The sequence below is a fragment of the Leptodactylus fuscus genome, chromosome 5 (assembly GCF_031893055.1).
Source record: "Leptodactylus fuscus isolate aLepFus1 chromosome 5, aLepFus1.hap2, whole genome shotgun sequence".
Classification (NCBI taxonomy): domain Eukaryota; kingdom Metazoa; phylum Chordata; class Amphibia; order Anura; family Leptodactylidae; genus Leptodactylus; species Leptodactylus fuscus.
The window spans coordinates 222,112,105-222,136,825 of NC_134269.1; the positions used below are offsets into that span (position 1 = coordinate 222,112,105).

General features: G+C 44.7%; 1 protein-coding gene across 1 annotated transcript in view; it reads right to left on the minus strand.

The window, feature by feature from the left end:
* PDE3A (phosphodiesterase 3A) overlaps positions 1–24,721 on the minus strand; it is a 228,941-nt gene that overhangs the window by 51,057 nt on the left and 153,163 nt on the right. The window lies entirely within an intron of this gene.

Below are 24,721 nucleotides of genomic sequence, written 5' to 3' on the forward strand. Positions count from 1 at the left end.
TCTGTTTTGTGGGCTCCTCTCTGTATTGTGGTGTCCTCTCATTATTGTGGGGTCCTCTCTGTATATTGTGGGCTCCTCTCTGTTTTGTGGGCTCCTCTCTGTCTTGTGGGCTCCTCTCTGCATTGTGGGCTTCTCTCTGTATATTGTGGGCTCCTCTCTGTATATTGTGGGCTCTTCTCTGTATATTGTGGGCTCTTCTCTGTATATTGTGGGCTCCTCTCTGTATATTGTGAGCTCCTCTCTGTATATTGTGGGCTCCTCTCTGTATATTGTGGGCTCCTCTCTGAATTGTGGGCTCCTCTCTGTACATTGTGGGCTACTCTCTGTATTGTGGGCTCCTCTCTGTATTGTGAGCTCCTCTCTGTATTGTGGGGTCCTCTTTGTATTGTGGACTCCTCTCTGAATTGTGGGGTACTCTCTGTATATTGTGGAGTCCTCTCTGTATTGTGGGCTCCTCTCTGTATTGTGGGCTCCTCTCTGTAAAATGTGGGCTCCACTCTGTATATTATGGGCTCCTCTCTGTATTGTGGGCTCCTCTCTGTATATTGTGGGCTCCTCTCTGTATTTTGGGGACCTCTCTGTATATTGTGGGCTCCTCTCTGTATTGTAAGTTCCTCTCTGTATTTTGGGCTCCTCGTTGTATTGTGGGCTCCTCTCTGTATATTGTGGGCTCCTCTCTGTATTTTGGGGACCTCTCTGTATATTGTGGGCTCCTCTCTGTATTGTAAGTTCCTCTCTGTATTTTGGGCTCCTCGTTGTATTGTGGTGTCCTCTCTGTATTGTGGGCTCCTCTCTGTATTGTGGGCTCCTCTCTGTATATTGTGGGCTCCTCTCTGTATATTGTGAGCTCCTCTCTGTAAAATGTGGGCTCCTCTCTGTATATTGTGGGCTCCTCTCTGTATATTGTGGGCTCCTCTCTGTATATTGTGGGCTCCTCTCTGTATATTGCGGGCTCCTCTCTGTATATTGTGGGCTCCTCTCTGTATATTGTGGGCTTCTCTCTGTATTGTGAGCTCCTCTCTGTATTGTGAGCTCCTCTCTGTATATTGTGGGCTCCTCTCTGTATATTCCTGGCTCCTCTCTGTATATTGTGGGCTCCTCTCTGTATATTGTGGGCTCCTCTTTGTATATTGTGGGCTTCTCTCTGTATTGTGGGCTCCTCTCTGTGTATTGTGGGCTCCTCTCTGTATATTCCTGGCTCCTCTCTGTATATTGTGGGCTCCTCTCTATATATTGTGGGCTCCTCTCTGTATATTGTGGGCTCCTCTCTGTGTATTGTGGGCTCCTCTCTGTATATTCCTGGCTCCTCTCTGTATATTGTGGGCTCCTCTCTATATATTGTGGGCTCCTCTCTGTATATTGTGGGCTCCTCTCTGTGTATTGTGGGCTCCTCTCTGTATATTCCTGGCTCCTCTCTGTATATTGTGGGCTCCTCTCTGTATATTGTGGGCTCCTCTCTGTATATTGTGGGCTTCTCTCTGTATTGTGGGCTCCTCTCTCTGTATTGTGGGCTCCTCTCTGTGTATTGTTGGCTCCTCTCTGTGTATTGTTGGCTCCTCTCTGTATATTGTGGGCTCTTCTCTGTATTGTGGGCTCCTCTCTGTATTGTGGGCTCCTCTCTGTATATTGTGGGCTCCTCTCTGTATATTGCGGGCTCCTCTCTGTATATTGTGGGCTCTTCTCTGTATTGTGGGCTCCTCTCTGTATATTGTGGGCTCCTCTCTGTATATTATGGGCTCCTCTCTGTATTGTGGGCTCCTCTCTGTATATTGTGGGTTCCTCTCTCTGTATATTGTGGGTTCCTCTCTGTATTGTGGGCTCCTCTCTGTATATTGTTGGCTCCTCTCTGTATATTGTTGGCTCCTCTCTGTATATTGTGGGCTCCTCTCTGTATATTGTGGGCTCTTCTCTGTATTGTGGGCTCCTCTCTGTATATTGTGGGCTCCTCTCTGTATATTATGGGCTCCTCTCTGTATTGTGGGCTCCTCTCTGTATATTGTGGGTTCCTCTCTGTATTGTGGGCTCCTCTCTGTATATTGTTGGCTCCTCTCTGTATATTGTGGGCTCCTCTCTGTATATTGTGGGCTCCTCTCTGTATATTGTGGGTTCCTCTCTCTGTATATTGTGGGCTCCTCTCTGTGTATTGTTGGCTCCTCTCTGTGTATTGTTGGCTCCTCTCTGTATATTGTGGGCTCTTCTCTGTATTGTGGGCTCCTCTCTGTATATTGTGGGTTCCTCTCTGTATTGTGGGCTCCTCTCTGTATATTGTGGGCTCCTCTCTGTATATTGCGGGCTCCTCTCTGTATATTGTGGGCTCCTCTCTGTATTGTGGGCTCCTCTCTGTATTGTGGGTTCCTCTCTGTATTGTGGGGTCCTCTTTGTATTGTGGGCTCCTCTCTGTATATTGTGGGCTCTTCTCTGTATTGTGGGCTCCTCTCTGTATATTGTGGGCTCTTCTCTGTATTGTGGGCTCCTCTCTGTATATTGTGGGCTCTTCTCTGTATTGTGGGCTCCTCTCTGTATATTGTGGGCTCCTCTCTGTGTATTGTTGGCTCCTCTCTGTGTATTGTGGGCTCCTCTCTGTATTGTGAGCTCCTCTCTGTATATTGTGGGCTCCTCTCTGTATATTGTGGGTTCCTCTCTGTATTGTGGGCTCCTCTCTGTATTGTGAGCTCCTCTCTGTATATTGTGGGCTCCTCTCTGTATATTGCGGGCTCCTCTCTGTATATTGTGGGTTCCTCTCTGTATTGTGGGATCCTCTCTGTATATTGTGGGCTTCTCTCTGTATTGTGGGCTCCTCTCTGTATTGTGGGCTCCTCTCTGTATATTGTGGGCTCCTCTCTGTATATTGTGGGCTCCTCTCTGTATTGTGGGCTCCTCTCTGTATATTGTGGGCTCCTCTCTGTATTGTGGGCTCCTCTCTGTATATTGTGGTTTCCTCTCTGTATTTTGGGGGTCCCGTGCTCTCCTATGTGACCAGCAGGGGGCGCAGACCTTCCACACTCATCTGATGGATTATGAGTTAACTGTTTGTGATCCGGGGGCCACAGGGGTAGATTTCGCTGGGGGCCACATGTACCCACATAGCCATCGGGGTCCACTCGGTGTGTTAGATTAGGTGGTATTAGGGGCCCCATGTATCTGCAGGGGCCACAGCATGTGATACATCCGGCAGTATTAGGGGCCCTATGGGTCTGCAGGGGCCACACTGTGCACTCTGTACCCCCCCCCACCTGAACCCACAGATTATCCCATATATGTGCTCTCACCCCAATTCCGGGCCCCGGGATCCCCGCAGCCTGAGCAGTGCAGGTGAGTGTCCAGGTGACGAGTGTGGGAATGTTGGTGCGGCGGGCGGCGGGGCGTTGGGGCGTCACACCCGCTTCCTCTTTTTCGCTCGCTCCTGACACTTTTATCACCCTCCACTTTTTTTTAAAGTCAGAGACAAGGAAGTGAAATCTCCAGTACAAAGCCTGAGGGCCCCCAGCACCAGGACGAGGGGCCCCAGCACCAGGACGAGGGACCCCAGCACCAGGACGAGGGCCCCCAGCACCAGGACGAGGGGCCCCAGCACCAGAACGAGGGGCCCCAGCAACAGGACGAGGGCCCAGAGCACCAGGACGAGGGGCCCCAGCACCAGGACGAGGGACCCCAGCACCAGGACGAGGGCCCCCAGCACCAGGACGAGGGGCCCCAGCACCAGAACGAGGGGCCCCAGCACCAGAACGAGGGGCCACAGCAACAGGACGAGGGCCCAGAGCACCAGGACGAGGGCCCAGAGCACCAGGACGAGGGACCCCAGCACCAGGACGAGGGGCCCCAGCACCAGGACGAGGGCCCCCAGCACCAGGACGAGGGGCCCCAGCAACAGGACGAGGGCCCAGAGCACCAGGACGAGGGCCCCCAGCACCAGGACGAGGGACCCCAGCACCAGGACGAGGGACCCCAGCACCAGGACGAGGGCCCCCAGCACCAGGACGAGGGGCCCCAGCACCAGAACGAGGGGCCACAGCAACAGGACGAGGGCCCAGAGCACCAGGACGAGGGCCCAGAGCACCAGGACGAGGGACCCCAGCACCAGGACGAGGGGCCCCAGCACCAGGACGAGGGCCCCCAGCACCAGGACGAGGGGCCCCAGCACCAGAACGAGGGGCCCCAGCAACAGGACGAGGGCCCAGAGCACCAGGACGAGGGACCCCAGCACCAGGACGAGGGGCCCCAGCACCAGGACGAGGGACCCCAGCACCAGGACGAGGGCCCCCAGCACCAGGACGAGGGGCCCCAGCACCAGAACGAGGGACCCCAGCAACAGGACGAGGGCCCAGAGCACCAGGACGAGGGCCCAGAGCACCAGGACAAGGGTCCAGAGCACCAGGACGAGGGCCCCCAGCACCAGGACGAGGGGCCCCAGCAACAGGACGAGGGCCCAGAGCACCAGGACGAGGGCCCCCAGCACCAGGACGAGGGCCCAGAGCACCAGGACGAGGGGCCCCAGCAACAGGACGAGGGCCCAGAGCACAAGGACGAGGGCCCCCAGCACCAGGACGAGGGCCCCCAGCACCAGGACGAGGGCCCCCAGCTCCAGGACGAGGGCCCAGAGCACCAGGACGAGGGGCCCCAGCACCAGGACGAGGGCCCAGAGCACAAGGACGAGGGCCCCCAGCACCAGGACGAGGGCCCAGAGCACCAGGACGAGGGCCCCCAGCACCAGGACGAGGGCCCAGAGCACCAGGACGAGGGCCCCCAGCACCAGGACGAGGGCCCAGAGCACCAGGACGAGGGGCCCCAGCAACAGGACGAGGGCCCAGAGCACCAGGACGAGGGCCCAGAGCACCAGGACGAGGGCCCAGAGCACCAGGACGAGGGGCCCCAGCAACAGGACGAGGGCCCAGAGCACCAGGACGAGGGCCCAGAGCACCAGGACGAGGGGCCCCAGCAACAGGACGAGGGCCCAGAGCACCAGGACGAGGGCCCCCAGCACCAGGACGAGGGCCCGCAGCACCAGGACGAGGGTCCAGAGCACCAGGACGAGGGCCCCCAGCACCAGGACGAGGGCCCAGAGCACCAGAACGAGGGCCCCCAGCACCAGGACGAGGGGCCCCAGCACCAGGACGAGGGCCCAGAGCACCAGGACGAGGGCCCCCAGCACCAGGACGAGGGGCCCCAGCAACAGGACGAGGGCCCCCAGAACCAGGACGGGGGGCCCCAACAACAGGACGAGGGCCCCCAGCACCAGGACGAGGGGCCCCAGCAACAGGACGAGGGCCCCCAGAACCAGGACGAGGGGCCCCAGCACCAGGACGAGGGCCCCCAGAACCAGGACGAGGGGCCCCAGCACCAGGACGAGGGGCCCCAGCAACAGGACGAGGGCCCAGAGCACCAGGACGAGGGGCACTGTCCATATATACAGAAGTAGTACTGTGCGCTGACCATATATACAGGAGAAGTAGTACTGTGCGCTGACCATATATACAGGAGAAGTAGTACTGTGCACTGACCATATATACAGGAGAAGAGAAGTAGTACTGTGCACTGTCCATATATACAGGAGAAGTAGTACTGTGCACTGTCCAGATATACAGGAGAAGTAGTACTGTGCACTGTCCATATATACAGGAGAAGTAGTACTGTGCACTGTCCATATATACAGGAGAAGTAGTACTGTGCACTGTCCATATATACAGGAGAAGTAGTACTGTGCACTGTCCATATATACAGGAGAAGTAGTACTGTGCACTGACCATATATACAGGAGAAGTAGTACTGTGCACTGACCATATATACAGAAGAAGTAGTACTGTGTACTGTCCATATATACAGGAGAAGTAGTACTGTGCACTGTCCATATATACAGGAGAAGTAGTACTGTGCACTGTCCATATATACAGGAGAAGTAGTACTGTGCACTGTCCATACATACAGGAGAAGTAGTACTGTGCACTGTCCATATATACAGGAGAAGTAGTACTGTGCACTGACCATATATACAGAAGAAGTAGTACTGTGTACTGTCCATATATACAGGAGAAGTAGTACTGTGCACTGACCATATATACAGGAGAAGTAGTACTGTGCACTGTCCATATATACAGGAGAAGTAGTACTGTGCACTGTCCATATATACAGGAGAAGTAGTACTGTGCACTGTCCGTATATACAGGAGAAGTAGTACTGTGCACTGTCCATATATACAGGAGAAGTAGTACTGTGCACTGTCCATATATACAGGAGAAGTAGTACTGTGCACTGTCCATATATACAGGAGAAGTAGTACTGTGCACTGTCCATATATACAGGAGAAGTAGTACTGTGCACTGTCCATATATACAGGAGAAGTAGTACTGTGCACTGTCCGTATATACAGGAGAAGTAGTACTGTGCACTGTCCATATATACAGGAGAAGTAGTACTGTGCACTGTCCATATATACAGGAGAAGTAGTACTGTGCACTGTCCGTATATACAGGAGAAGTAGTACTGTGCACTGACCGTATATACAGGAGAAGTAGTACTGTGCACTGTCCATATATACAGGAGAAGTAGTACTGTGCACTGTCCATATATACAGGAGAAGTAGTACTGTGCACTGTCCATATATACAGAAGTAGTACTGTGCACTGTCCATATATACAGGAGAAGTAGTACTGTGCACTGTCCATATATACAGGAGAAGTAGTACTGTGCACTGACCGTATATACAGGAGAAGTAGTACTGTGCACTGTCCATATATACAGATAGAGAAGTAGTACTGTGCACTGTCCATATATACAGGAGAAGTAGTACTGTGCACTGTCCATATATACAGGAGAAGTAGTACTGTGCACTGTCCGTATATACAGGAGAAGTAGTACTGTGCACTGTCCGTATATACAGGAGAAGTAGTACTGTGCACTGTCCGTATATACAGGAGAAGTAGTACTGTGCACTGTCCATATATACAGAAGTAGTACTGTGCACTGTCCATATATACAGGAGAAGTAGTACTGTGCACTGTCCATATATACAGATAGAGAAGTAGTACTGTGCACTGTCCATATATACAGGAGAAGTAGTACTGTGCACTGTCCATATATACAGGAGAAGTAGTACTGTGCACTGACCATATATACAGGAGAAGTAGTACTGTGCACTGACCATATATACAGGAGAAGTAGTACTGTGCACTGTCCATATATACAGGAGAAGTAGTACTGTGCAGTGTCCATATATACAGGAGAAGAGAAGTGGTACTGTGCACTGTCCATATATACAGATAGAGAAGTAGTACTGTGCACTGTCCATATATACAGGAGAAGTAGTACTGTGCACTGTCCATATATACAGGAGAAGTAGTACTGTGCACTGTCCATATATACAGGAGAAGTAGTACTGTGCACTGACCATATATACAGGAGAAGTAGTACTGTGCACTGACCATATATACAGGAGAAGTAGTACTGTGCACTGTCCATATATACAGAAGAAGTAGTACTGTGCACTGTCCGTATATACAGGAGAAGTAGTACTGTGCACTGACCATATATACAGGAGAAGTAGTACTGTGCACTGTCCATATATACAGGAGAAGTAGTACTGTGCACTGTCCGTATATACAGGAGAAGTAGTACTGTGCACTGTCCGTATATACAGGAGAAGTAGTACTGTGCACTGTCCGTATATACAGGAGAAGTAGTACTGTGCACTGTCCATATATACAGAAGTAGTACTGTGCACTGTCCATATATACAGGAGAAGTAGTACTGTGCACTGTCCATATATACAGGAGAAGTAGTACTGTGCACTGTCCATATATACAGATAGGGAAGTAGTACTGTGCACTGTCCATATATACAGGAGAAGTAGTACTGTGCACTGTCCATATATACAGGAGAAGTAGTACTGTGCACTGTCCATATATACAGGAGAAGTAGTACTGTGCACTGACCATATATACAGGAGAAGTAGTACTGTGCACTGTCCGTATATACAGGAGAAGTAGTACTGTGCACTGTCCATATATACAGGAGAAGTAGTACTGTGCACTGTCCATATATACAGGAGAAGTAGTACTGTGCACTGTCCATATATACAGGAGAAGTAGTACTGTGCACTGTCCATATATACAGGAGAAGTAGTACTGTGCACTGTCCATATATACAGGAGAAGAGGTACTGTGCACTGTCCATATATACAGGAGAAGTGGTACTGTGCACTGTCCATATATACAGGAGAAGAGAAGTAGTACTGTGCACTGTCCATATATACAGGAGAAGTAGTACTGTGCACTGTCCATATATACAGGAGAAGTGGTACTGTGCACTGTCCATATATACAGGAGAAGTAGTACCGTGCACTGACCATATATACAGGAGAAGAGAAGTAGTACTGTGCACTGTCCATATATACAGGAGAAGTAGTACTGTGCACTGTCCATATATACAGGAGAAGTAGTACTGTGCACTGTCCATATATACAGGAGAAGTAGTACTGTGCACTGTCCATATATACAGGAGAAGTAGTACTGTGCACTGTCCATATATACAGGAGAAGTAGTACTGTGCACTGACCATATATACAGGAGAAGTAGTACTGTGCACTGTCCATATATACAGGAGAAGTAGTACTGTGCACTGACCATATATACAGGAGAAGTAGTACTGTGCACTGTCCATATATACAGGAGAAGTAGTACTGTGCACTGTCCATATATACAGGAGAAGTGGTACTGTGCACTGTCCATATATACAGGAGAAGTAGTACCGTGCACTGACCATATATACAGGAGAAGAGAAGTAGTACTGTGCACTGTCCATATATACAGGAGAAGTAGTACTGTGCACTGTCCATATATACAGGAGAAGTAGTACTGTGCACTGTCCATATATACAGGAGAAGTAGTACTGTGCACTGTCCATATATACAGGAGAAGTAGTACTGTGCACTGTCCATATATACAGGAGAAGTAGTACTGTGCACTGACCATATATACAGGAGAAGTAGTACTGTGCACTGTCCATATATACAGGAGAAGTAGTACTGTGTACTGTCCATATATACAGGAGAAGTAGTACTGTGCACTGTCCATATATACAGAAGAAGTAGTACTGTGCACTGTCCATATATACAGGAGAAGTAGTACTGTGCACTGACCATATATACAGGAGAAGTAGTACTGTGTACTGTCCATATATACAGGAGAAGTAGTACTGTGCACTGTCCATATATACAGGAGAAGTAGTACTGTGCACTGTCCATATATACAGGAGAAGTAGTACTGTGCACTGTCCGTATATACAGGAGAAGTAGTACTGTGCACTGTCCGTATATACAGGAGAAGTAGTACTGTGCACTGACCGTATATACAGGAGAAGTAGTACTGTGCACTGTCCATATATACAGGAGAAGTAGTACTGTGCACTGTCCATATATACAGAAGTAGTACTGTGCACTGTCCATATATACAGGAGAAGTAGTACTGTGCACTGTCCATATATACAGGAGAAGTAGTACTGTGCACTGACCGTATATACAGGAGTAGTACTGTGCACTGTCCATATATACAGATAGAGAAGTAGTACTGTGCACTGTCCATATATACAGGAGAAGTAGTACTGTGCACTGTCCATATATACAGGAGAAGTAGTACTGTGCACTGTCCGTATATACAGGAGAAGTAGTACTGTGCACTGTCCATATATACAGATAGAGAAGTAGTACTGTGCACTGTCCATATATACAGATAGAGAAGTAGTACTGTGCACTGTCCATATATACAGGAGAAGTAGTACTGTGCACTGACCGTATATACAGGAGAAGTAGTACTGTGCACTGTCCATATATACAGGAGAAGTAGTACTGTGCACTGTCCATATATACAGATAGAGAAGTAGTACTGTGCACTGTCCATATATACAGGAGAAGTAGTACTGTGCACTGTCCATATATACAGGAGAAGTAGTACTGTGCACTGACCGTATATACAGGAGAAGTAGTACTGTGCACTGTCCATATATACAGATAGAGAAGTAGTACTGTGCACTGTCCATATATACAGGAGAAGTAGTACTGTGCACTGTCCGTATATACAGGAGAAGTAGTACTGTGCACTGTCCGTATATACAGGAGAAGTAGTACTGTGCACTGTCCATATATACAGATAGAGAAGTAGTACTGTGCACTGTCCATATATACAGGATAGAGAAGTAGTACTGTGCACTGTCCATATATACAGGAGAAGTAGTACTGTGCACTGTCCGTATATACAGGAGAAGTAGTACTGTGCACTGACCATATATACAGGAGAAGTAGTACTGTGCACTGTCCGTATATACAGAAGAAGTAGTACTGTGTACTGTCCATATATACAGGAGAAGTAGTACTGTGCACTGTCCATATATACAGGAGAAGTAGTACTGTGCACTGTCCGTATATACAGGAGAAGTAGTACTGTGCACTGACCATATATACAGGAGAAGTAGTACTGTGCACTGACCATATATACAGAAGAAGTAGTACTGTGTACTGTCCATATATACAGGAGAAGTAGTACTGTGCACTGTCCATATATACAGGAGAAGTAGTACTGTGCACTGTCCATATATACAGGAGAAGTAGTACTGTGCACTGTCCGTATATACAGGAGAAGTAGTACTGTGCACTGTCCGTATATACAGGAGAAGTAGTACTGTGCACTGACCGTATATACAGGAGAAGTAGTACTGTGCACTGTCCATATATACAGGAGAAGTAGTACTGTGCACTGTCCATATATACAGAAGTAGTACTGTGCACTGTCCATATATACAGGAGAAGTAGTACTGTGCACTGTCCATATATACAGGAGAAGTAGTACTGTGCACTGACCGTATATACAGGAGAAGTAGTACTGTGCACTGTCCATATATACAGATAGAGAAGTAGTACTGTGCACTGTCCATATATACAGGAGAAGTAGTACTGTGCACTGTCCATATATACAGGAGAAGTAGTACTGTGCACTGTCCGTATATACAGGAGAAGTAGTACTGTGCACTGTCCATATATACAGATAGAGAAGTAGTACTGTGCACTGTCCATATATACAGATAGAGAAGTAGTACTGTGCACTGTCCATATATACAGGAGAAGTAGTACTGTGCACTGACCGTATATACAGGAGAAGTAGTACTGTGCACTGTCCATATATACAGGAGAAGTAGTACTGTGCACTGTCCATATATACAGATAGAGAAGTAGTACTGTGCACTGTCCATATATACAGGAGAAGTAGTACTGTGCACTGTCCATATATACAGGAGAAGTAGTACTGTGCACTGACCGTATATACAGGAGAAGTAGTACTGTGCACTGTCCATATATACAGATAGAGAAGTAGTACTGTGCACTGTCCATATATACAGGATAGAGAAGTAGTACTGTGCACTGTCCATATATACAGGAGAAGTAGTACTGTGCACTGTCCATATATACAGAAGTAGTACTGTGCGCTGACCATATATACAGGAGAAGTAGTACTGTGCGCTGACCATATATACAGGAGAAGTAGTACTGTGCACTGACCATATATACAGGAGAAGAGAAGTAGTACTGTGCACTGTCCATATATACAGGAGAAGTAGTACTGTGCACTGTCCAGATATACAGGAGAAGTAGTACTGTGCACTGTCCATATATACAGGAGAAGTAGTACTGTGCACTGTCCATATATACAGGAGAAGTAGTACTGTGCACTGTCCATATATACAGGAGAAGTAGTACCGTGCACTGACCATATATACAGGAGAAGTAGTACTGTGCACTGTCCATATATACAGGAGAAGTAGTACTGTGCACTGACCATATATACAGGAGAAGTAGTACTGTGCACTGTCCATATATACAGGAGAAGTAGTACTGTGCACTGACCATATATACAGGAGAAGTAGTACTGTGCACTGTCCATATATACAGGAGAAGTAGTACTGTGCACTGTCCATATATACAGGAGAAGTGGTACTGTGCACTGTCCATATATACAGGAGAAGTAGTACCGTGCACTGACCATATATACAGGAGAAGAGAAGTAGTACTGTGCACTGTCCATATATACAGGAGAAGTAGTACTGTGCACTGTCCATATATACAGGAGAAGTAGTACTGTGCACTGTCCATATATACAGGAGAAGTAGTACTGTGCACTGTCCATATATACAGGAGAAGTAGTACTGTGCACTGTCCATATATACAGGAGAAGTAGTACTGTGCACTGACCATATATACAGGAGAAGTAGTACTGTGCACTGTCCATATATACAGGAGAAGTAGTACTGTGTACTGTCCATATATACAGGAGAAGTAGTACTGTGCACTGTCCATATATACAGAAGAAGTAGTACTGTGCACTGTCCATATATACAGGAGAAGTAGTACTGTGCACTGACCATATATACAGGAGAAGTAGTACTGTGTACTGTCCATATATACAGGAGAAGTAGTACTGTGCACTGTCCATATATACAGGAGAAGTAGTACTGTGCACTGTCCATATATACAGGAGAAGTAGTACTGTGCACTGTCCGTATATACAGGAGAAGTAGTACTGTGCACTGTCCGTATATACAGGAGAAGTAGTACTGTGCACTGACCGTATATACAGGAGAAGTAGTACTGTGCACTGTCCATATATACAGGAGAAGTAGTACTGTGCACTGTCCATATATACAGAAGTAGTACTGTGCACTGTCCATATATACAGGAGAAGTAGTACTGTGCACTGTCCATATATACAGGAGAAGTAGTACTGTGCACTGACCGTATATACAGGAGTAGTACTGTGCACTGTCCATATATACAGATAGAGAAGTAGTACTGTGCACTGTCCATATATACAGGAGAAGTAGTACTGTGCACTGTCCATATATACAGGAGAAGTAGTACTGTGCACTGTCCGTATATACAGGAGAAGTAGTACTGTGCACTGTCCATATATACAGATAGAGAAGTAGTACTGTGCACTGTCCATATATACAGATAGAGAAGTAGTACTGTGCACTGTCCATATATACAGGAGAAGTAGTACTGTGCACTGACCGTATATACAGGAGAAGTAGTACTGTGCACTGTCCATATATACAGGAGAAGTAGTACTGTGCACTGTCCATATATACAGATAGAGAAGTAGTACTGTGCACTGTCCATATATACAGGAGAAGTAGTACTGTGCACTGTCCATATATACAGGAGAAGTAGTACTGTGCACTGACCGTATATACAGGAGAAGTAGTACTGTGCACTGTCCATATATACAGATAGAGAAGTAGTACTGTGCACTGTCCATATATACAGGAGAAGTAGTACTGTGCACTGTCCATATATACAGGAGAAGTAGTACTGTGCACTGTCCGTATATACAGGAGAAGTAGTACTGTGCACTGTCCATATATACAGATAGAGAAGTAGTACTGTGCACTGTCCATATATACAGGATAGAGAAGTAGTACTGTGCACTGTCCATATATACAGGAGAAGTAGTACTGTGCACTGTCCGTATATACAGGAGAAGTAGTACTGTGCACTGACCATATATACAGGAGAAGTAGTACTGTGCACTGTCCGTATATACAGAAGAAGTAGTACTGTGTACTGTCCATATATACAGGAGAAGTAGTACTGTGCACTGTCCATATATACAGGAGAAGTAGTACTGTGCACTGTCCGTATATACAGGAGAAGTAGTACTGTGCACTGACCATATATACAGGAGAAGTAGTACTGTGCACTGACCATATATACAGAAGAAGTAGTACTGTGTACTGTCCATATATACAGGAGAAGTAGTACTGTGCACTGTCCATATATACAGGAGAAGTAGTACTGTGCACTGTCCATATATACAGGAGAAGTAGTACTGTGCACTGTCCGTATATACAGGAGAAGTAGTACTGTGCACTGTCCGTATATACAGGAGAAGTAGTACTGTGCACTGACCGTATATACAGGAGAAGTAGTACTGTGCACTGTCCATATATACAGGAGAAGTAGTACTGTGCACTGTCCATATATACAGAAGTAGTACTGTGCACTGTCCATATATACAGGAGAAGTAGTACTGTGCACTGTCCATATATACAGGAGAAGTAGTACTGTGCACTGACCGTATATACAGGAGAAGTAGTACTGTGCACTGTCCATATATACAGATAGAGAAGTAGTACTGTGCACTGTCCATATATACAGGAGAAGTAGTACTGTGCACTGTCCATATATACAGGAGAAGTAGTACTGTGCACTGTCCGTATATACAGGAGAAGTAGTACTGTGCACTGTCCATATATACAGATAGAGAAGTAGTACTGTGCACTGTCCATATATACAGATAGAGAAGTAGTACTGTGCACTGTCCATATATACAGGAGAAGTAGTACTGTGCACTGACCGTATATACAGGAGAAGTAGTACTGTGCACTGTCCATATATACAGGAGAAGTAGTACTGTGCACTGTCCATATATACAGATAGAGAAGTAGTACTGTGCACTGTCCATATATACAGGAGAAGTAGTACTGTGCACTGACCGTATATACAGGAGAAGTAGTACTGTGCACTGTCCATATATACAGATAGAGAAGTAGTACTGTGCACTGTCCATATATACAGGAGAAGTAGTACTGTGCACTGTCCATATATACAGGAGAAGTAGTACTGTGCACTGTCCGTATATACAGGAGAAGTAGTACTGTGCACTGTCCATATATACAGATAGAGAAGTAGTACTGTGCACTGTCCATATATACAGGATAGAGAAGTAGTACTGTGCACTGTCCATATATACAGGAGAAGTAGTACTGTGCACTGTCCATATATACAGAAGTAGTACTGTGCGCTGACCATATATACAGGAGAAGTAGTACTGTGCGCTGACCATATATACAGGAGAAGTAGTACTGTGCACTGACCATATATACAGGAGAAGAGAAGTAGTACTGTGCACTGTCCATATATACAGGAGAAGTAGTACTGTGCACTGTCCAGATATACAGGAGAAGTAGTACTGTGCACTGTCCATATATACAGGAGAAGTAGTACTGTGCACTGTCCATATATACAGGAGAAGTAGTACTGTGCACTGTCCATATATACAGGAGAAGTAGTACCGTGCACTGACCATATATACAGGAGAAGTAGTACTGTGCGCTGACCATATATACAGGAGAAGTAGTACTGTGCGCTGACCATATATACAGGAGAAGTAGTACTGTGCGCTGACCATATATACAGGAGAAGTAGTACTGTGCACTGACCATATATACAGGAGAAGAGAAGTAGTACTGTGCACTGTCCATATATACAGGAGAAGTAGTACTGTGCACTGTCCATATATACAGGAGAAGTAGTACTGTGCACTGTCCATATATACAGGAGAAGTAGTACTGTGCACTGTCCATATATACAGGAGAAGTAGTACTGTGCACTGACCATATATACAGGAGAAGTAGTACTGTGCACTGACCATATATACAGAAGAAGTAGTACTGTGTACTGTCCATATATACAGGAGAAGTAGTACTGTGCACTGTCCATATATACAGGAGAAGTAGTACTGTGCACTGTCCATATATACAGGAGAAGTAGTACTGTGCACTGTCCATACATACAGGAGAAGTAGTACTGTGCACTGTCCATATATACAGGAGAAGTAGTACTGTGCACTGACCATATATACAGAAGAAGTAGTACTGTGTACTGTCCATATATACAGGAGAAGTAGTACTGTGCACTGACCATATATACAGGAGAAGTAGTACTGTGCACTGTCCATATATACAGGAGAAGTAGTACTGTGCACTGTCCATATATACAGGAGAAGTAGTACTGTGCACTGTCCGTATATACAGGAGAAGTAGTACTGTGCACTGTCCATATATACAGGAGAAGTAGTACTGTGCACTGTCCATATATACAGGAGAAGTAGTACTGTGCACTGTCCATATATACAGGAGAAGTAGTACTGTGCACTGTCCATATATACAGGAGAAGTAGTACTGTGCACTGTCCATATATACAGGAGAAGTAGTACTGTGCACTGTCCGTATATACAGGAGAAGTAGTACTGTGCACTGTCCATATATACAGGAGAAGTAGTACTGTGCACTGTCCATATATACAGGAGAAGTAGTACTGTGCACTGTCCATATATACAGGAGAAGTAGTACTGTGCACTGTCCATATATACAGAAGTAGTACTGTGCACTGTCCATATATACAGGAGAAGTAGTACTGTGCACTGTCCATATATACAGGAGAAGTAGTACTGTGCACTGACCGTATATACAGGAGAAGTAGTACTGTGCACTGTCCATATATACAGATAGAGAAGTAGTACTGTGCACTGTCCATATATACAGGAGAAGTAGTACTGTGCACTGTCCATATATACAGGAGAAGTAGTACTGTGCACTGTCCGTATATACAGGAGAAGTAGTACTGTGCACTGTCCGTATATACAGGAGAAGTAGTACTGTGCACTGTCCGTATATACAGGAGAAGTAGTACTGTGCACTGTCCATATATACAGAAGTAGTACTGTGCACTGTCCATATATACAGGAGAAGTAGTACTGTGCACTGTCCATATATACAGATAGAGAAGTAGTACTGTGCACTGTCCATATATACAGGAGAAGTAGTACTGTGCACTGTCCATATATACAGGAGAAGTAGTACTGTGCACTGACCATATATACAGGAGAAGTAGTACTGTGCACTGACCATATATACAGGAGAAGTAGTACTGTGCACTGTCCATATATACAGGAGAAGTAGTACTGTGCAGTGTCCATATATACAGGAGAAGAGAAGTGGTACTGTGCACTGTCCATATATACAGATAGAGAAGTAGTACTGTGCACTGTCCATATATACAGGAGAAGTAGTACTGTGCACTGTCCATATATACAGGAGAAGTAGTACTGTGCACTGTCCATATATACAGGAGAAGTAGTACTGTGCACTGACCATATATACAGGAGAAGTAGTACTGTGCACTGACCATATATACAGGAGAAGTAGTACTGTGCACTGTCCATATATACAGAAGAAGTAGTACTGTGCACTGACCATATATACAGGAGAAGTAGTACTGTGCACTGTCCATATATACAGGAGAAGTAGTACTGTGCACTGTCCGTATATACAGGAGAAGTAGTACTGTGCACTGTCCGTATATACAGGAGAAGTAGTACTGTGCACTGTCCGTATATACAGGAGAAGTAGTACTGTGCACTGTCCATATATACAGAAGTAGTACTGTGCACTGTCCATATATACAGGAGAAGTAGTACTGTGCACTGTCCATATATACAGGAGAAGTAGTACTGTGCACTGTCCATATATACAGATAGGGAAGTAGTACTGTGCACTGTCCATATATACAGGAGAAGTAGTACTGTGCACTGTCCATATATACAGGAGAAGTAGTACTGTGCACTGTCCATATATACAGGAGAAGTAGTACTGTGCACTGACCATATATACAGGAGAAGTAGTACTGTGCACTGTCCGTATATACAGGAGAAGTAGTACTGTGCACTGTCCATATATACAGGAGAAGTAGTACTGTGCACTGTCCATATATACAGGAGAAGTAGTACTGTGCACTGTCCATATATACAGGAGAAGTAGTACTGTGCACTGTCCATATATACAGGAGAAGTAGTACTGTGCACTGTCCATATATACAGGAGAAGAGGTACTGTGCACTGTCCATATATACAGGAGAAGTGGTACTGTGCACTGTCCATATATACAGGAGAAGAGAAGTAGTACTGTGCACTGTCCATATATACAGGAGAAGTAGTACTGTGCACTGTCCATATATACAGGAGAAGTAGTACTGTGCACTGTCCATATATACAGGAGAAGTAGTACTGTGCACTGTCCATATATACAGGAGAAGTAGTACTGTGCACTGTCCATATATACAGGAGAAGTAGTACTGTGCACTGACCATATATACAGGAGAAGTAGTACTGTGCACTGTCCATATATACAGGAGAAGTAGTACTGTGCACTGACCATATATACAGGAGAAGTAGTACTGTGCACTGTCCATATATACAGGAGAAGTAGTACTGTGCACTGTCCATATATACAGGAGAAGTGGTACTGTGCACTGTCCATATATACAGGAGAAGTAGTACTGTGCACTGACCATATATACAGGAGAAGAGAAGTAGTACTGTGCACTGTCCATATATACAGGAGAAGTAGTACTGTGCACTGTCCATATATACAGGAGAAGTAGTACTGTGCACTGTCCATATATACAGGAGAAGTAGTACTGTGCACTGTCCATATATACAGGAGAAGTAGTACTGTGCACTGTCCATATATACAGGAGAAGTAGTACTGTGCACTGACCATATATACAGGAGAAGTAGTACTGTGCACTGTCCATATATACAGGAGAAGTAGTACTGTGTACTGTCCATATATACAGGAGAAGTAGTACTGTGCACTGTCCATATATACAGAAGAAGTAGTACTGTGCACTGTCCATATATACAGGAGAAGTAGTACTGTGCACTGACCATATATACAGGAGAAGTAGTACTGTGTACTGTCCATATATACAGGAGAAGTAGTACTGTGCACTGTCCATATATACAGGAGAAGTAGTACTGTGCACTGTCCATATATACAGGAGAAGTAGTACTGTGCACTGTCCGTATATACAGGAGAAGTAGTACTGTGCACTGTCCGTATATACAGGAGAAGTAGTACTGTGCACTGACCGTATATACAGGAGAAGTAGTACTGTGCACTGTCCATATATACAGGAGAAGTAGTACTGTGCACTGTCCATATATACAGGAGAAGTAGTACTGTGCACTGTCCATATATACAGGAGAAGTAGTACTGTGCACTGACCGTATATACAGGAGAAGTAGTACTGTGCACTGTCCATATATACAGATAGAGAAGTAGTACTGTGCACTGTCCATATATACAGGAGAAGTAGTACTGTGCACTGTCCATATATACAGGAGAAGTAGTACTGTGCACTGTCCGTATATACAGGAGAAGTAGTACTGTGCACTGTCCATATATACAGATAGAGAAGTAGTACTGTGCACTGTCCATATATACAGATAGAGAAGTAGTACTGTGCACTGTCCATATATACAGGAGAAGTAGTACTGTGCACTGACCGTATATACAGGAGAAGTAGTACTGTGCACTGTCCATATATACAGGAGAAGTAGTACTGTGCACTGTCCATATATACAGATAGAGAAGTAGTACTGTGCACTGTCCATATATACAGGAGAAGTAGTACTGTGCACTGTCCATATATACAGGAGAAGTAGTACTGTGCACTGACCGTATATACAGGAGAAGTAGTACTGTGCACTGTCCATATATACAGATAGAGAAGTAGTACTGTGCACTGTCCATATATACAGGAGAAGTAGTACTGTGCACTGTCCATATATACAGGAGAAGTAGTACTGTGCACTGTCCGTATATACAGGAGAAGTAGTACTGTGCACTGTCCATATATACAGATAGAGAAGTAGTACTGTGCACTGTCCATATATACAGGATAGAGAAGTAGTACTGTGCACTGTCCATATATACAGGAGAAGTAGTACTGTGCACTGTCCGTATATACAGGAGAAGTAGTACTGTGCACTGTCCATATATACAGAAGTAGTACTGTGCACTGTCCATATATACAGGAGAAGTAGTACTGTGCACTGTCCATATATACAGATAGAGAAGTAGTACTGTGCACTGTCCATATATACAGGAGAAGTAGTACTGTGCACTGTCCGTATATACAGGAGAAGTAGTACTGTGCACTGACCATATATACAGGAGAAGTAGTACTGTGCACTGTCCGTATATACAGAAGAAGTAGTACTGTGTACTGTCCATATATACAGGAGAAGTAGTACTGTGCACTGTCCATATATACAGGAGAAGTAGTACTGTGCACTGTCCGTATATACAGGAGAAGTAGTACTGTGCACTGACCATATATACAGGAGAAGTAGTACTGTGCACTGACCATATATACAGAAGAAGTAGTACTGTGTACTGTCCATATATACAGGAGAAGTAGTACTGTGCACTGTCCATATATACAGGAGAAGTAGTACTGTGCACTGTCCATATATACAGGAGAAGTAGTACTGTGCACTGTCCGTATATACAGGAGAAGTAGTACTGTGCACTGTCCGTATATACAGGAGAAGTAGTACTGTGCACTGACCGTATATACAGGAGAAGTAGTACTGTGCACTGTCCATATATACAGGAGAAGTAGTACTGTGCACTGTCCATATATACAGAAGTAGTACTGTGCACTGTCCATATATACAGGAGAAGTAGTACTGTGCACTGTCCATATATACAGGAGAAGTAGTACTGTGCACTGACCGTATATACAGGAGAAGTAGTACTGTGCACTGTCCATATATACAGATAGAGAAGTAGTACTGTGCACTGTCCATATATACAGGAGAAGTAGTACTGTGCACTGTCCATATATACAGGAGAAGTAGTACTGTGCACTGTCCGTATATACAGGAGAAGTAGTACTGTGCACTGTCCATATATACAGATAGAGAAGTAGTACTGTGCACTGTCCATATATACAGATAGAGAAGTAGTACTGTGCACTGTCCATATATACAGGAGAAGTAGTACTGTGCACTGACCGTATATACAGGAGAAGTAGTACTGTGCACTGTCCATATATACAGGAGAAGTAGTACTGTGCACTGTCCATATATACAGATAGAGAAGTAGTACTGTGCACTGTCCATATATACAGGAGAAGTAGTACTGTGCACTGTCCATATATACAGGAGAAGTAGTACTGTGCACTGACCGTATATACAGGAGAAGTAGTACTGTGCACTGTCCATATATACAGATAGAGAAGTAGTACTGTGCACTGTCCATATATACAGGAGAAGTAGTACTGTGCACTGTCCATATATACAGGAGAAGTAGTACTGTGCACTGTCCGTATATACAGGAGAAGTAGTACTGTGCACTGTCCATATATACAGATAGAGAAGTAGTACTGTGCACTGTCCATATATACAGGATAGAGAAGTAGTACTGTGCACTGTCCATATATACAGGAGAAGTAGTACTGTGCACTGTCCGTATATACAGGAGAAGTAGTACTGTGCACTGTCCATATATACAGGAGAAGTAGTACTGTGCACTGTCCGTATATACAGGAGAAGTAGTACTGTGCACTGTCCATATATACAGAAGTAGTACTGTGCACTGTCCATATATACAGGAGAAGTAGTACTGTGCACTGTCCATATATACAGATAGAGAAGTAGTACTGTGCACTGTCCATATATACAGGAGAAGTAGTACTGTGCACTGTCCATATATACAGGAGAAGTAGTACTGTGCACTGTCCATATATACAGGAGAAGTAGTACTGTGCACTGTCCATATATACAGGAGAAGTAGTACTGTGCACTGACCATATATACAGGAGAAGTAGTACTGTGCACTGTCTATATATACAGGAGAAGTAGTACTGTGCACTGTCCATATATACAGGAGAAGTAGTACTCTGCACTGTCCATATATACAGGAGAAGTAGTACTGTGCACTGTCCATATATACAGGAGAAGTAGTACTGTGCAGTGTCCATATATACAGGAGAAGTAGTACCGTGCACTGACCATATATACAGGAGAAGAGAAGTAGTACTGTGCACTGTCCATATATACAGGAGAAGTAGTACTGTGCACTGTCCATATATACAGGAGAAGTAGTACTGTGCACTGTCCATATATACAGGAGAAGTAGTACTGTGCACTGTCCATATATACAGGAGAAGTAGTACTGTGCACTGTCCATATATACAGGAGAAGTAGTACTGTGCACTGACCATATATACAGGAGAAGTAGTACTGTGCACTGTCCATATATACAGGAGAAGTAGTACTGTGCACTGACCATATATACAGAAGAAGTAGTACTGTGTACTGTCCATATATACAGGAGAAGTAGTACTGTGCACTGTCCATATATACAGAAGAAGTAGTACTGTGCACTGTCCATATATACAGGAGAAGTAGTACTGTGCACTGACCATATATACAGAAGAAGTAGTACTGTGTACTGTCCATATATACAGGAGAAGTAGTACTGTGCACTGTCCATATATACAGGAGAAGTAGTACTGTGCACTGTCCATATATACAGAAGTAGTACTGTGCACTGTCCATATATACAGGAGAAGTAGTACTGTGCACTGTCCATATATACAGGAGAATTAGTACTGTGCACTGACCGTATATACAGGAGAAGTAGTACTGTGCACTGTCCTTATATACAGGAGAAGTAGTACTGTGCACTGTCCATATATACAGGAGAAGTAGTACTGTGCACTGTCCATATATACAGGAGAAGAGAAGTAGTACTGTGCACTGTCCATATATACAGGAGAAGTAGTACTGTGCACTGTCCATATATACAGGAGAAGTAGTACTGTGCACTGTCCATATATACAGGAGAAGTAGTACTGTGCACTGTCCATATATACAGGAGAAGTAGTACTGTGCACTGACCATATATACAGGAGAAGTAGTACTGTGCACTGTCCATATATACAGGAGAAGTAGTACTGTGCACTGACCATATATACAGAAGAAGTAGTACTGTGTACTGTCCATATATACAGGAGAAGTAGTACTGTGCACTGTCCATATATACAGAAGAAGTAGTACTGTGCACTGTCCATATATACAGGAGAAGTAGTACTGTGCACTGACCATATATACAGAAGAAGTAGTACTGTGTACTGTCCATATATACAGGAGAAGTAGTACTGTGCACTGTCCATATATACAGGAGAAGTAGTACTGTGCACTGTCCATATATACAGAAGTAGTACTGTGCACTGTCCATATATACAGGAGAAGTAGTACTGTGCACTGTCCATATATACAGGAGAATTAGTACTGTGCACTGACCGTATATACAGGAGAAGTAGTACTGTGCACTGTCCATATATACAGATAGAGAAGTAGTACTGTGCACTGTCCATATATACAGGAGAAGTAGTACTGTGCACTGTCCATATATACAGGAGAAGTAGTACTGTGCACTGTCCGTATATACAGGAGAAGTAGTACTGTGCACTGTCCATATATACAGATAGAGAAGTAGTACTGTGCACTGTCCATATATACAGGAGAAGTAGTACTGTGCACTGTCCATATATACAGGAGAAGTAGTACTGTGCACTGTCCGTATATACAGGAGAAGTAGTACTGTGCACTGTCCATATATACAGAAGTAGTACTGTGCACTGTCCATATATACAGGAGAAGTAGTACTGTGCACTGTCCATATATACAGATAGAGAAGTAGTACTGTGCACTGTCCATATATACAGGAGAAGTAGTACTGTGCACTGTCCGTATATACAGGAGAAGTAGTACTGTGCACTGACCATATATACAAGAGAAGTAGTACTGTGCACTGTCCGTATATACAGGAGAAGTAGTACTGTGCACTGTCCGTATATACAGGAGAAGTAGTACTGTGCACTGTCCATATATACAGAAGTAGTACTGTGCACTGTCCATATATACAGGAGAAGTAGTACTGTGCACTGTCCATATATACAGGAGAAGTAGTACTGTGCACTGTCCATATATACAGGAGAAGTAGTACTGTGCACTGTCCAGATATACAGGAGAAGTAGTACTGTGCACTGACCATATATACAGGAGAAGTAGTACTGTGCACTGTCCATATATACAGGAGAAGTAGTACTGTGCACTGACCATATATACAGGAGAAGTAGTACTGTGCACTGTCCATATATACAGATAGAGAAGTAGTACTGTGCACTGTCCATATATACAGGAGAAGTAGTACTGTGCACTGACCATATATACAGGAGAAGTAGTACTGTGCACTGTCCATATATACAGAAGTAGTACTGTGCAGTGTCCGTATATACAGGAGAAGTAGTACTGTGCAGTGTCCGTATATACAGGAGAAGTGGTACTGTGCAGTGTCCGTATATACAGGAGAAGTAGTACTGTGCACTGACCGTATATACAGGAGAAGTAGTACTGTGCAGTGTCCATATATACAGGAGAAGTAGTACTGTGCACTGACCGTATATACAGGAGAAGTAGTACTGTGCACTGTCCATATATACAGGAGAAGTAGTACTGTGCACTGTCCATATATACAGGAGAAGTAGTACTGTGCACTGTCCATATATACAGGAGAAGTAGTACTGTGCACTGTCCATATATACAGGAGAAGTAGTACTGTGCACTGTTCATATATACGGCAGAAGTAGTACTGTGCACTGTCCATATATACAGGAGAAGTAGTACTGTGCACTGTCCATATATACAGGAGAAGTAGTACTGTGCACTGTCCATATATACAGGAGAAGTAGTACTGTGCACTGTCCATATATACAGGAGAAGTAGTACTGTGCACTGTCCATATATACAGGAGAAGTAGTACTGTGCACTGTCTATATACAGGAGAAGTAGTACTGTACACTGTCCATATATACAGGATAGAGAAGTAGTACTGTGCACTGTCCATATATACAGGATAGAGAAGTAGTACTGTGCACTGTCCATATATACAGGAGAAGTAGTACTGTGCGCTGTCCATATATACAGAAGAAGTAGTACTGTGCACTGACCATATATTCAGGAGAAGTAGTACTGTGCAGTGTCCG